Source organism: Equus caballus, chromosome 9 (assembly GCF_041296265.1).
Source record: "Equus caballus isolate H_3958 breed thoroughbred chromosome 9, TB-T2T, whole genome shotgun sequence".
Taxonomy (NCBI): domain Eukaryota; kingdom Metazoa; phylum Chordata; class Mammalia; order Perissodactyla; family Equidae; genus Equus; species Equus caballus.
The window spans coordinates 26,494,089-26,506,253 of record NC_091692.1 but is presented as its reverse complement, the minus strand read 5'-3'; the positions used below and the strand labels follow the sequence as shown (position 1 = coordinate 26,506,253).

General features: G+C 37.6%; 1 long non-coding RNA gene across 1 annotated transcript; it reads right to left on the bottom strand.

The window, feature by feature from the left end:
- Positions 1 to 604: 604 nt before the first annotated feature.
- On the bottom strand, positions 605 to 11,232 carry LOC111774951 (uncharacterized). Its single transcript, XR_002810309.2, has 3 exons — positions 11,070 to 11,232; positions 2,884 to 3,073; positions 605 to 801 (listed from the first exon to the last, which is right to left on the bottom strand). It is a non-coding gene; the product is annotated as an uncharacterized lncRNA (long non-coding RNA).
- Between the last annotated feature and the right edge of the window lie 933 nt (positions 11,233 to 12,165).

Below are 12,165 nucleotides of genomic sequence, written 5' to 3'. Positions count from 1 at the left end.
GAGTGGGAGGATGAGAAGTAAGTTCTTTTTACACATTGCTGGTCTGATATCTCAATTTAACTCACAGTTCAATGATAATTTAGCTGGTAAAGGATTCTAGTCAAACGTTATTTTCACTAAAATTTTAATGGTGTAACTCCATCATTTTCCAGCATTCAGTAACCTCCTAAGAAGTTCAATGCCTTTTTTTTTTTTTCTAAAACCTAGTTTGTGACATCTATTTCTTTTGTCCTTGTAAATCTTCGGAGAGTTTTTATCCTCAATACTCTGAAATTTAGTGATTTGATCAAGACTATATCTTTCAGTTCTAGGTAATTTTCTTTTATTATTTCTTTTGTGATTTTCTCCTCAATGTTTTATATTCTTTTTTTCTCCTAAAATTCCTTTTAGTCAAATATTGAAGGTATTGAATTGATGTTTACTTTTTATACATTTTTTTCTCCGGTTCATTTATCATTTTGTTCTCCTTTCAGACTGTGCAGGCTGAGGTGGGAACAGAACCATCTCTTACATAAGTTTTCAACCAATTCCTCTATTTTCAGCCCCTTGCCTCATCCCCACCTCCCATGACATTTTGTGATTCCAATTATCAAGACTGAACACATTTTATAGGTTTAATTGTTTATTTTACAATAGTGTTTCTCTCTGCAAAGACTTCTATTTCAGTTTTTTGCACTTTGCTAAATCAATTTTTACTCCTTTACTTGCTTTACATATTGTAGTTTGAGGTAACAGATGTCTCTGGTTTTATTGAAGTTGGAGATTCTGTTTTGTGCTCTCCTTGCTGTGCTGAGATAAATTCTAAGAGAGGAAGATGCAAAAATGTGTTTTTGTTTTATCTTAAAACCAGGCATCTCTTTCCTCTATTTTGTTTGAATTCAAATCAATATATATCTCCTCCAAGGAGCTTTCTTGAATAACATATTTTCTCAATACCTCTATATTCTATATGCCACTTATCTTTTTATATAAGTATGTGTGTGCATGCTAACATACTAAAATAATTTTATATTATTCTGGATTTGTCTATCTATGATTTAGCTTATTTTTAAGCTCCTTGATAGTAGAGACAAATCAACCAAACCAAACAAATAAACAAAAAAACATCCAAACTTATCTGCATATAGTGGCCTATATAGTGCAGTTATTCAAAAGTCAGTGATGTTAGTTCAATAATGGAGAAATGATTTATTAAAATCTTTCTACTCAGTAGTAGTAACCCAATTTCTTCCCATATATCTTAATTTTCCTTATTTGACAAATCTTGCTAAAATCCTTACACATAGTCATTCTTTAGAAGGACATAAGAATGAATATAGTAGAGGAAAAGAAAAAAATTTTGAGAAAATGCGCTTCTGAGAAAAAGTTGGTTACTGTGATTTGACAGAGCTAAGAAGAATGTGCAAATTGTCATAAAATGTTTTTAACTGGTTAGATGCCATCAGTTGAATAAGCTCCTCTTCTGCATAAAGACATTTAAGGAAGCACTTTGGAAGCTTGATAATAAAAGACTGATCTAATGATAAAATGTTTCTATCATTGTCTAAGTGGTTTTGATATTGTGATTTATAAGAAATATATATTTGGTTGTTCAGATGACCAAAATATATTTCTCATATATATTTGGTCTCCCTCCATGGTTCTTGGTTCATAGCTCTCCAAAACCTTTGGAATTTCCAAAGAGTTGAGAGTGATAAAGGTATCTTTTGTTATGTTAGTGAGATGACTTTTGGAAAGCACATAAGGATGTGAGCTGGTTATTTATGGGATCAACCATGTGATTAGAGGATTGAAAGTTTCAGTCCCACCCCTTGACCTCTGGGGAAAGGGGAAGAGCTGGTTGAATCAATTACCAATGGCCAATTATTTAATCAATCATGCCTATCTAATGAAGCCTCCATAAAAACCCAAGAGGATAGGGTTTGGAGAGCTTCTGTGTTGGTGAACACATGGAGATATAGGGAGAGTGGCACACTTGGAAAGGAAGAGAGGCTCCATGCCCTTTCCCCATACCTTGTGCTATGCATCTCTTCCAACTGTCTGTTCCTGATTTATATCCTTTTTTAACAAACTGGTCATCTAGTAAGTAATTTTTTTTCTCTGAGTTCCATGAACCCCTCTAGTAAATTACTTGAACCTGAGGAGGTGGTTGTGGGAACTTCTGATTTGTAGCTAGTTGGTCAGAAGTACAAGTAACAACATGGACTTACAATTGGCATCTGAAGTGGGAAGGGGGCAGTTTTGTGGTACTGAGCCCTTAACTTGTGAAATCTGATGCTATCTTCAGGTAGATAGTGTTGGAATTGAGTTGAATTCTAGGACCCCCAGCAGGTGTTCTGAGAATTTTTTTCTGAGGGAATTCTGAGAATTCCCCCTAGATTGGAATTGGTTCTAGAACCTATCTAATTGGTATCAGTGAAGTGGTATTTGCTAGTGTTACCAAGCAAGGGTTCACTGCCTGATGTGCATAGAAGCCAATAATATGGCACTGCCTTTAGAGAAAATAAAAAGCTTTATTTCAAGAGAGAAGAGGCAAGGCTCTCAAATCCGTCTCTCTGATTCAGGGTTCAGGGTGAAATTTAAGGAATTAGGGGAATTTCAAACTTGGCAGAAGCTGGCTAGTTTCAAATCAGTCCATATATGTTAATCAAGCTACTTGTGCTGCTGGAATATAGTCTCTTTTAATTGTGCTTTGCTGGAACTTTTCATAAGGAATCTCAGATTGAACTTTAAAGGCCTCTTGAGGCCAGAACACCAAGCCAAGGACTCGCCATCAGACACCTCCTGCAAAACCTCTAGATTTGGGTGAATTCCTTTCTTCTCAAGCTTTCCAAAATATCCTGAGGTTCTTGCACCTGCCAGGAAGTGACCTTCTTTACTCACCTGGTAAAGTTGCTGGGAACCATATGAGCAAGGTACCAGACCAATATTTTCAAGTGGCTTTATTTGTTCCATAAAGTTAACCTTTGTTTCTTAAAGCTATCTGGTAATATCACAGTCAGTGTAGTTCTCTCTCAAATATGATATTCCAGTCAAAGCCTTTGGTATTATAACCAATGTTTCCAATTGTGTTCTGTTAAAAGGAGAATAGATTCTTATTGAACTTATACAAATAACTATATTCCCATGACAATAAGAATATTCACTCACTAAGAGTTTCCAAATTCTGGAGGGATAAGGTAGGGAGAAAAAGATAAATGTTTCAATTCTTCTTACAAAAGTATAATTTACCAAATCGCTACAAGTCATAGTTAGCTTAAGAGAAAAGAGAAAAAGGTTCCTTTAAAACTAGAAAAATAAATAATTACAAAAATCAGCAATATTTCAAATAAAAAGTCATAATAATAATCATCATCATCAGTTCACTTAGTCCTGTGTAATCAATTTTTGGTCTTGATTTTATGTTAGCAGTTTTATGAAGCCATTAGTTTCTGTATTAGAGTTCTACAATTTCTTACCCAGTTTGGTTTCATGATCTGAAAGTTTGTCAGAAACCTGTATTCTAGAGTAAAGGTCAGAGTCCTTACCATGAATCTCTCTGAAGATGACATGTGTTTGCAAAAGCATCAGAGCAAAACAATAACTGCCTGTAAATGACAAAAGACTTAAAAATGGCAATTGACAAAGAAGTTTGGTTATTTCTGTGACATACAACATTTTAAGATAATAACTAGAATTATGGCTGATAAACAGGACAGATCAGGATTTTAGGAATGTTATGCAGTTTTTAAAATACTTATATTAATAATATTCACCCAGGAAATATAAACTAAGAGGTCATTTATTTGACAATGTTTCCCATGCAATTTAACATACCAAACAAATCTAATTAGTTTAGCATCTCCCTCTTTATCGGAAGAGAGAACAAATTCTTTGAGAAGTCCCAAGGGCCACTGGAAATTCTTAAGTTAATTTCAGGTCAAAAGAAAAACTTTATTTAGCATTTGGATTTTGAGGATGTTTGCCAAACATATCAAAAGGGTCATAGATTCCTGTGAAACAATGCTTAGTTATCCATTTAACCAAAGTGACAAAAGAAGATGTTAAAGACAAACATAGGGAGTTAAACCATTAAAAACAAATAAACAAAAGAACCCTTAGTTCTCTTAATAGAGAAAGTTCAGCCTTTTTGAACATAGGACTTACTCAAAAGTACAGAAAAACCTTTTACAATCTCTTTATCAAGAGCAGACTAAAAATTCAAGAAAATCATCCTTTGAAGAGAATGAAAACCAAATTCTAATTTTGCACCAACCTACTTTTGATAGTATAACCTATTTACTTAATTAAATTGATTTTAATCTTAGCCAACTTGACCAAGCACAAAACTCTTTCTTCAGGCTTCCTTTTCCACAACCTTCTATAGCTTTCTATTTACATTCAGACTTTGTCCTATGGTCTTCCCTACTATCTGGTAGTTTAGGACAAATTTATCTTTCTTAATAAAACAAACAAAAATATCTCCATTCCTTGTACCTTCTGTACTGAAAACATACATCTTACTTTCCTTCAAAACAAAGGTGTTTTCCTTATTAATTTTTAGTAACCTTAATCATCTGTATTATTAGAATTTTAAATTTTTAGTGAAAACTAAGAAGTAAGCAACTGTGAACTTCTTTTACATTAGCATTCTGTGGCTTGGCAAATTTATAAATACTTTTTTATAATTTCTAGAAACATGTTATTTCATAGTACAATCTTTTAATAAAATATAAGACATGTTTACTAATAGACCCAAACATCTTTTAGTTTCTCTGTAATAAGAAGCCAAAAGTAGATAAACCTATATTTAGTCATTAATGTATAATATTTTACCTTATTTGGAAATGATCTAGATAGTCAATGAACTTTCCATAATTTAATTTAACCTAGTAAAACTTCATAGTTTCAAGTTACCAAAGAGATTTTGGAAGTTATTTTAAATACACATGACATGAAATACAGTTATTGCTAAAACTTTATCCATAAACTCTAAATCATTTTCTCCCAACAATTATGTTTGGATTGCCCACAAAAACATCATGAGACATTAGACAAAATTAGCTACCATTCCAAGTTATTGTTTTTGCTGGAAAATTTTGTAGGTGACATGAGCTTATTTGACTAGTAAACCCAGGTAAAATAAAGGCTGTATGTCTGTATAACATCCAATGCTGATAACTCTGATGGCATGCCTATTCAATCAAACCAACAAACATAAATAAGCTTTTATTTACCAAAGATTATTTCATATCAAGTTAACTTGGAAAAAATTTGAATTAGTTTCTATTACACTTAGAAATAATTTGTATAAGCACATACTTTAACCCAATTAAATAGAGCTCTTAATATTGGCCATACCATCTGGAGGCAGAAAAATATCTCACATTTACAACATATATATATAGACATGCGTGAACACACAGACAGACAGAGACCTTATAGTGTTCGTTAAATTTTTGCTCTGAACCAAGTACAATACAAAACTCACTATTTTATAAAAGAATAGTTGGATCCAAATTTTTAGCAATTAGAAAGAGTTAAGTTCACCTGCTAAATCTTTTTACTAGTATTTGTGGAGAGGACATTTAAGATTTTTTGGGGTCAAATTTCCAAATATTTCCTTTCCTTTTTTGCAAGACAATGATAGTTGCTTTAAATTTCTCAAATACTTGGGTTGTAGCCTGAATGATATCAAAAGGCTGATCCACTCATCTAACTACATTTTGTTTAATTTCCTTCTACATATAACATGAACCAGATTCCTAAAATTACAGTTCAGGGCTGGATTACCAGGAGCACCTCACAAGTAAACCTTTTATCCTATCTCGAGTTTTCTTGGGTCTAGGCCCAAGATTTGAGGCTCAGTCTGCCAGGATTTCCCAGAATACAAGTCAAACTTATATCTTCAGGGGATCAAACCAGAGAGATGAGGTAAGATACAACTGCTTTCTAAAGGTTACTCACTCAGAGACATCTAATCCAGAAGCAGTTTCTTTTTGCAAAAGTGAAAGAAGTGCTAAGGAGCCTAGAGCACCATGGTGGGAAACAGGAAACCAACCAGCCCAGCCTCTAGACAAAGTAGTCTAGGTGACTGCTTGGGGTCGGTGATGACAGGCTGCACCATGCTGAGGACTGCAGAGCCTTGGGCAGGTGGTCACAAGACCACGATCCCTTCGTGGTTGCCAGAAATTGTTACCAAGCAAAGGCTCATTGCCCAATGCACATGGAAGTCAATGCTATGGCACTGGCTTTTCAGAAGAGAAAAGGCTTTATTGCAAGGTCAACTGGCAAGGAGACAGGAGGCTAGGCTCTCAAATCTGTCTCTCCAATCCAGGGTTCGGGGTGAAATTTCAGGAGTTAGCAGAATTTCAAACTTGGCAGAAACTGATTAACTAGTTTCAGACCAATCCATATATAGTAATCAAGCTACTTGGGCTGCTGGAAGATGGATTTTCCTTATTGAAGGATTTCTTGCTTTGTAAAGGTCTCTAGTGACAACATTTCTGAAGATTCTTGGTTCTGGGGTCATCCTGGGGCTGTGGGTTCCCGCCTGCCACACACACAGTGCTGTCTCTGTTGTTGCAATGTTTTACGTGCTGTTTCACTAGAATGGCCCTGGCTCACAAAAACACGTGGTTTGGGAAGGGAAAGGATGAAAAGGTGGGGGATGGAGACCCTTTGATTCCAGAGTGGCCATGTGGTCTTCCACGGTATGGAACAGCAGCTGTGCCGCAATCAGTTACTAAAGGTAAAAATTACCAACAGAATTTAGAGATGGAGCCAACTCCTGGGGCGTTGGTCCACTGGATGCATAAGGAAATGCAGCCTAATAAGAAAAAGGCAAAATTTTCCAATTCCTTGGTTATTGTCTGTAATAGCTAAAATGAAAGTAAAAGAAAGGTTGATATTGGGCCTTGATACTAAATCAAGGTCAGATTTGGGTCAATCTGAGCCTTAGTCACTAGTCTTAAGTCGCCTGGAAAGGGAAAAGTTGTACAGGAACAACAGAAAGTACCCCTAAGACCTCTGATCACCAAGAAAGTAGTCAACGTGGAGAGGGAGCAAAACTAAGAAACTATTGAATCAGAGACTATAGGGTGAAAGAATTGTTTCATTCTGCAGATCGATATCATGAGTTTCCTGAAGATCTTTTACCAAAGTGGATCATGAGAGTAGCCAATTCGGGGCTATGTCTTTGGTTTTGAATGCTGCAGAGTAAAGTGCATGTTCGGGTTGATACAAGACCCATAGCTCAGTATTGAACAATAACAGATGGCTGTACGTGGTCTAGACACACAGGCAGCTATTCCCAAGGGTATAGCCAGCCTGGTGGACTGGATAAAAGCCACTGTAATGTCTGTTTATCCTGAGAAGGAGGACTATCTGTCTTCCGCTATAAACACCAAGTGGAATACATCAGATGAAGCATCTGATATCCTTTATATGCAAGCCATGTGGGACTGACTTTATGATGATCGAGACATTCACCCACAGAATATGCCCGTTACCCAGGTCCTGGTAAATGCTGTAGTTAAGAGGGCCCTTTCACATGGGCCATCCTATTATATATATTATATATATTATAATTATAATATTATGTATTGCAAAACCAAAGAATAGTTTGGAAAACTTTATTTAATTTGCTGTCTCAGCTTCCCCTCTTATAGATGGAGGGTCTTACAGATGCTAATGAGAACATTAAGCTAATGAACAAGAGAAGGGGAAAAGGCCAGGGGAGAAATAAGGGACTCTTTCCAACAAGGCAGAAATTTTTTAAAGATTATTAAGAAATAGGATGAATAAAACCAAAAAGGGACCGACCTCGTGGCCAAGTGGGTAAGTTCATGCACTTTGCTTTGGTGGCCCAGGGTTTCGTTGGTTTGGATCCTGGGCGTGGACGTGGCATTGCCCTTTAGGCCATGCTGAAGTGGAGTCCCACATGCCACAACTAGAGGGACCTACAACTAGAATATACAATTATGTACTGGGGGGATTTGGGGAGAAAAAGCAGGAGAAAGAAAAAGAAATAGCGTGAATAAAGCCAATATTTATAGAAGTGAACCAAAAGGAAATAGAGAGGAGAAAGTCACAGGACTCATCCCTGCAGGGTGGAAATCTTTAAATGTTTATTAAAAAATGGGATGAATAAAATGCACATTGATGGGGTTAAAACACAAGTTTTAATACAGCCTTACCTAAGGTAGGATGCACCAAAGGGACTCCTTGCTGGTACTCCAACATTAAAAGGCCCCAAACAAATCTGCTCTATTTACCGTAGTTTGGAGAAATTTTCTCTTAGGACTGATTCTGGAACTGCATGAGGAGAGGCTGGACTCTGTTGTCACTTGGACAGTGCCCCGTATACAGATTTCGACTGATGACAAAGACCTATTTGTGGATGGCAGTTCCGTGGTGAATAGACAACATCCTGTTTGGAAGGCCACCACTCTCATCGAAGGAGGTAAAAACAAATCAGCTCGGTGGGCTGAATTGCATGCTGTTTTCCCAGCAGTGATGGAAGAACTGAACAGTGGTAAAAGCCTTCATATTTGGCTTTTTACTGACTCATAGGCGGTGGCCAACGGCCTGGCCATATGGTTAGGCAGGAGAGCAATTGAAATCTGGCCTATTAAAAGGATGCCCTTAAGGGGCATGGCCCTATGGAAATCACTAGGATATTTGAGTAGTGCATTCAAGTAGGACCTGTTGATACCCATCTGAAGAACTCCCTTCCAGGTATGGAAAGCGATTGGAATCGACAAGCAGATATTCCCCTGTTCTATCTGAAGATGACCACCTGGGTTCTGAAATGAGTGGATTTGGGGGCACAACAGCAATGCAGAGATGCTAAATCTAGATTTATTCCTATTACACCCTTTAAGGCACAAAATGTCATTCAGAACTGTTTTGTCTGCCAGTAAGAGACTGAGACTGCAGATGGCCATGTGACAGAGTCCCTGTTGGGAAGGCCCTGAACAGAGCTGGCGTGTGAGACTGATGCTGGTAGCCTTGGGGGCTTCAAGTGGGGCTTGTCAGAAGATATTGCACAAATTTGGAGAGTTAACCATCATTTCTTCCAGCCCCTAATGTCCAACAGTGGGTAGAGAGATATACTCCTCAGACTGATAGTTTGATAGAGAATTGGAATGAGTAATTAAAACATTTGGTTGTCTAAAATGGCAGGAAATAAAAACATGAAGGGCTGGCTTACGTGTCTTCATGAGTATGTGTTCATGCCCAACGTGAACATGAGTGGGGCTAAAAGAGTGTTCCCACTGGATAGGTTTCTGTTCTTTCTCATGGATGTGAGGAAGCAGGGAAGGTGCTGATATATTTTCTTCCCCATATCACCTCAACTTTTTTTTCCCTACTTGATGCAGTGGTCATAAGATCAGGGCTGCAATTACAAGGGCTGGAAGCAGGAATAATTTCTAAGCAAGAAACTCTAGGTTTTTAACCTTTATGTCAGAATTCCTAAGGGCCTGATGGGGCAGGGTGTGCCTTCACCTCATCTGGCAAATTAGGCTGCCAGTGAATGCAGCTGTTTTGCCCAGTAGTGAAGGTCTCCCCTCAGATCTGTACCTGTGTGACCTCACCTTATCTGAACAGAAGTGCACTGAGGGGGAGGTATTTGCTAGACTAGTATTGCTGCCTGCAATGTAGCCCAGCACAGTAGCTGAACCTAATGTCCCTTCCAAAGGTGGAAAAGTTTGTGTACAAATGGAGATAAGAAAAAAATAGTAGCTGAGGGTAAAGGAATGAATAAATGAGTTATGTGACAAGGGAAACCAATATTACATTTACAACTACAAAGAGGCTCAGAGCAAGAGATGATATTGCCTTTTAGTTCAATTATACCAGATGCCTGAAAGAGTGAAGTTTATTATTGTTTTTCTTCTTATTATTTTATATTTACCCCCTGTTGAACTGATCACTTGTGCCCAGGTACCATTGTGTACCCTGTCTATGCTTTGTTAGGCTTATTCACTTATGAATCTCTCTCCCCTACTAGACTGTTAACTCATTGAGAGAAAGGATGATGTTTAATAATTCCTGTATTCATAGACCAAGAACAAAATGATTACTTAATAAATACTTATGTGCAAATGAGAGAGAAATTATCCAGACGAGTATACTAAATTTGTTTATAAGAATACTCCTTTTATCATAAGGGAAAGTTATACATGAAAGGGTAAGACTGACATGACCCTATGCACATTGGATCCTATTTTTGAATCATCATTTCCCTAAATTCCTTAAAGAAATTTAGAAGAAGAGTCTTTTGTTTCTCAAGTGCATAATAATCACTGTAGCTGATGATTTTTCTTTCTTTCCTCAAGTAGACTGATTGCTTTTGTTTCCCTTAGAGACAAAATCATCAGGTTCCTATTGGCTGGTAGCTGTGGCTTATGAAATGAAACTACAAACTTAACAGTAATGAAGACTGAAAAATGTGATATTTGCATTTCTGTGAACACTCAGAAATGATGAATGGAAGACTTGACCATACGCCGTAGGTTTGGGGTCACTTTCCCTCTTTTGGCTGTACTTTCTGTGAGGTACAGATGCAAAGGAAAACTCACAAAGTGATATTCCTTGTAATATTTTCTCTGCCCAAGAAACATTTTGCAAATACAGTTTGGCAGACATGTGACTTCTACCAAAACCAAATTCTGATCCTACTGCCAGAAAAGCTTGGCCAGTGCTTCTTCACACAGATGGACAATGTTTACCCATAGCATACCTGATTGCTCTATCATCTACCCACAAAATACACTGCTTCTTCCACATAGACTGTGGTTTCCAAGGCAACAGAGAGCTCCTCTAACAATGAAAGCACACACAAGTTGATTTCCATTTCTACACGCCAAGTCCTAACCACTTTCTCCAGCCATAGTGCTTATGTTTTCCAACAGGAAGGCAGAGCTGAGAATGAAATACTAATAGTCAAAAAGAAAATTTGAGTGTGTCAGCATAGTTAGGTGCTATAAAGAAGAAAATGTTGTTTAACAGACTTATAGAAAAGGGTTTATGGGGATCATTTGGGTAGAGGGTGAAATACAGAGAAGATGTAAGTTATGGCTAACCTTAAAGGACACCAGTAATGTTGGGGGAGAGAAGACTCATCTTTCCTCCACAACTGAAGTCTTTTGATAAACTAAGTCTCCAGTTCTTCCTTTGCAGGCAAGTTTGTTGAAAACTATTTCCGCCTTCTCATTTTTCCATTCATTCTAGAACTCATCACATTCTAGAACCCATTGTCTTAAAATTCCCTTGCAGGGCCACCCTAGTCCTTCTAGAAGCCAAATTCAGTGGTCACATGTCCATGCTTATACTCTTATTGATCATCCTTCCAGCCTGCCTCTCCCTTCTCCCTTTCCCAGGAAACTACTCTTTCCCAATTCTCCTCCACCTTAAAGCTCTCACATTCTCCTTTGCAGGCTCCTCTTCCTCTACCGATGCCTTTACCATCAGCCTTTTTCTCTTGTAATTCTACATTTCCCTCTAGGCAATCACTTCTAAACTTGCTTGCTCAGTAGAATCATTTGAGGATCTTGTAAAAATTTCAAAGCTCAGGCCACAGTGCAGCCCAGTCTCTGGGGGTGCGATGCACCAGTGTATTTTGAAATTCAGGATGTTCTAATGTGCAGACAAGTTTGGGAAACCACTGCCCTAGAATGGTCCCTCTCCTCTTAATTAACTCCAGATTAGCTGACACTCAATATGCTGCTAGGCTCGTGTCTTTTCCAGGACTAATCACATCTGTGACATATATTCAGTTAGCTTTTCTTGAAATTATTCAATATTGTCTTATTATTTCAGGATAAAATTTTTTAAAAATGTTACCAAGACATTGCCAGGCTCTGTTTCCCTTCAAAGACCCATCTCAAACCATTCTTCTGTCATGTTGGAAGCTTTCCAGCACATTCCTGCCCCTTTGGAACAGTCCCCTTCATCTGGTCAATTCCAACTTGTCCTTCAGCACTCAGCCCAGACATTTCCCTAACGCCTCCTCCTCCCACTGCATGGTGAGTTTTGTTGAACATAGCTCCTACTTCACTTGTATCTTTTTATTGGTTTATCTTGTGGCAGACTGGAATTTATTTGAGGACAGAATATTTGCTTTTCACTTTTCTACACAGACTGTGGAGTGCCTTGAGCACACTGAATATTCAGTGATCA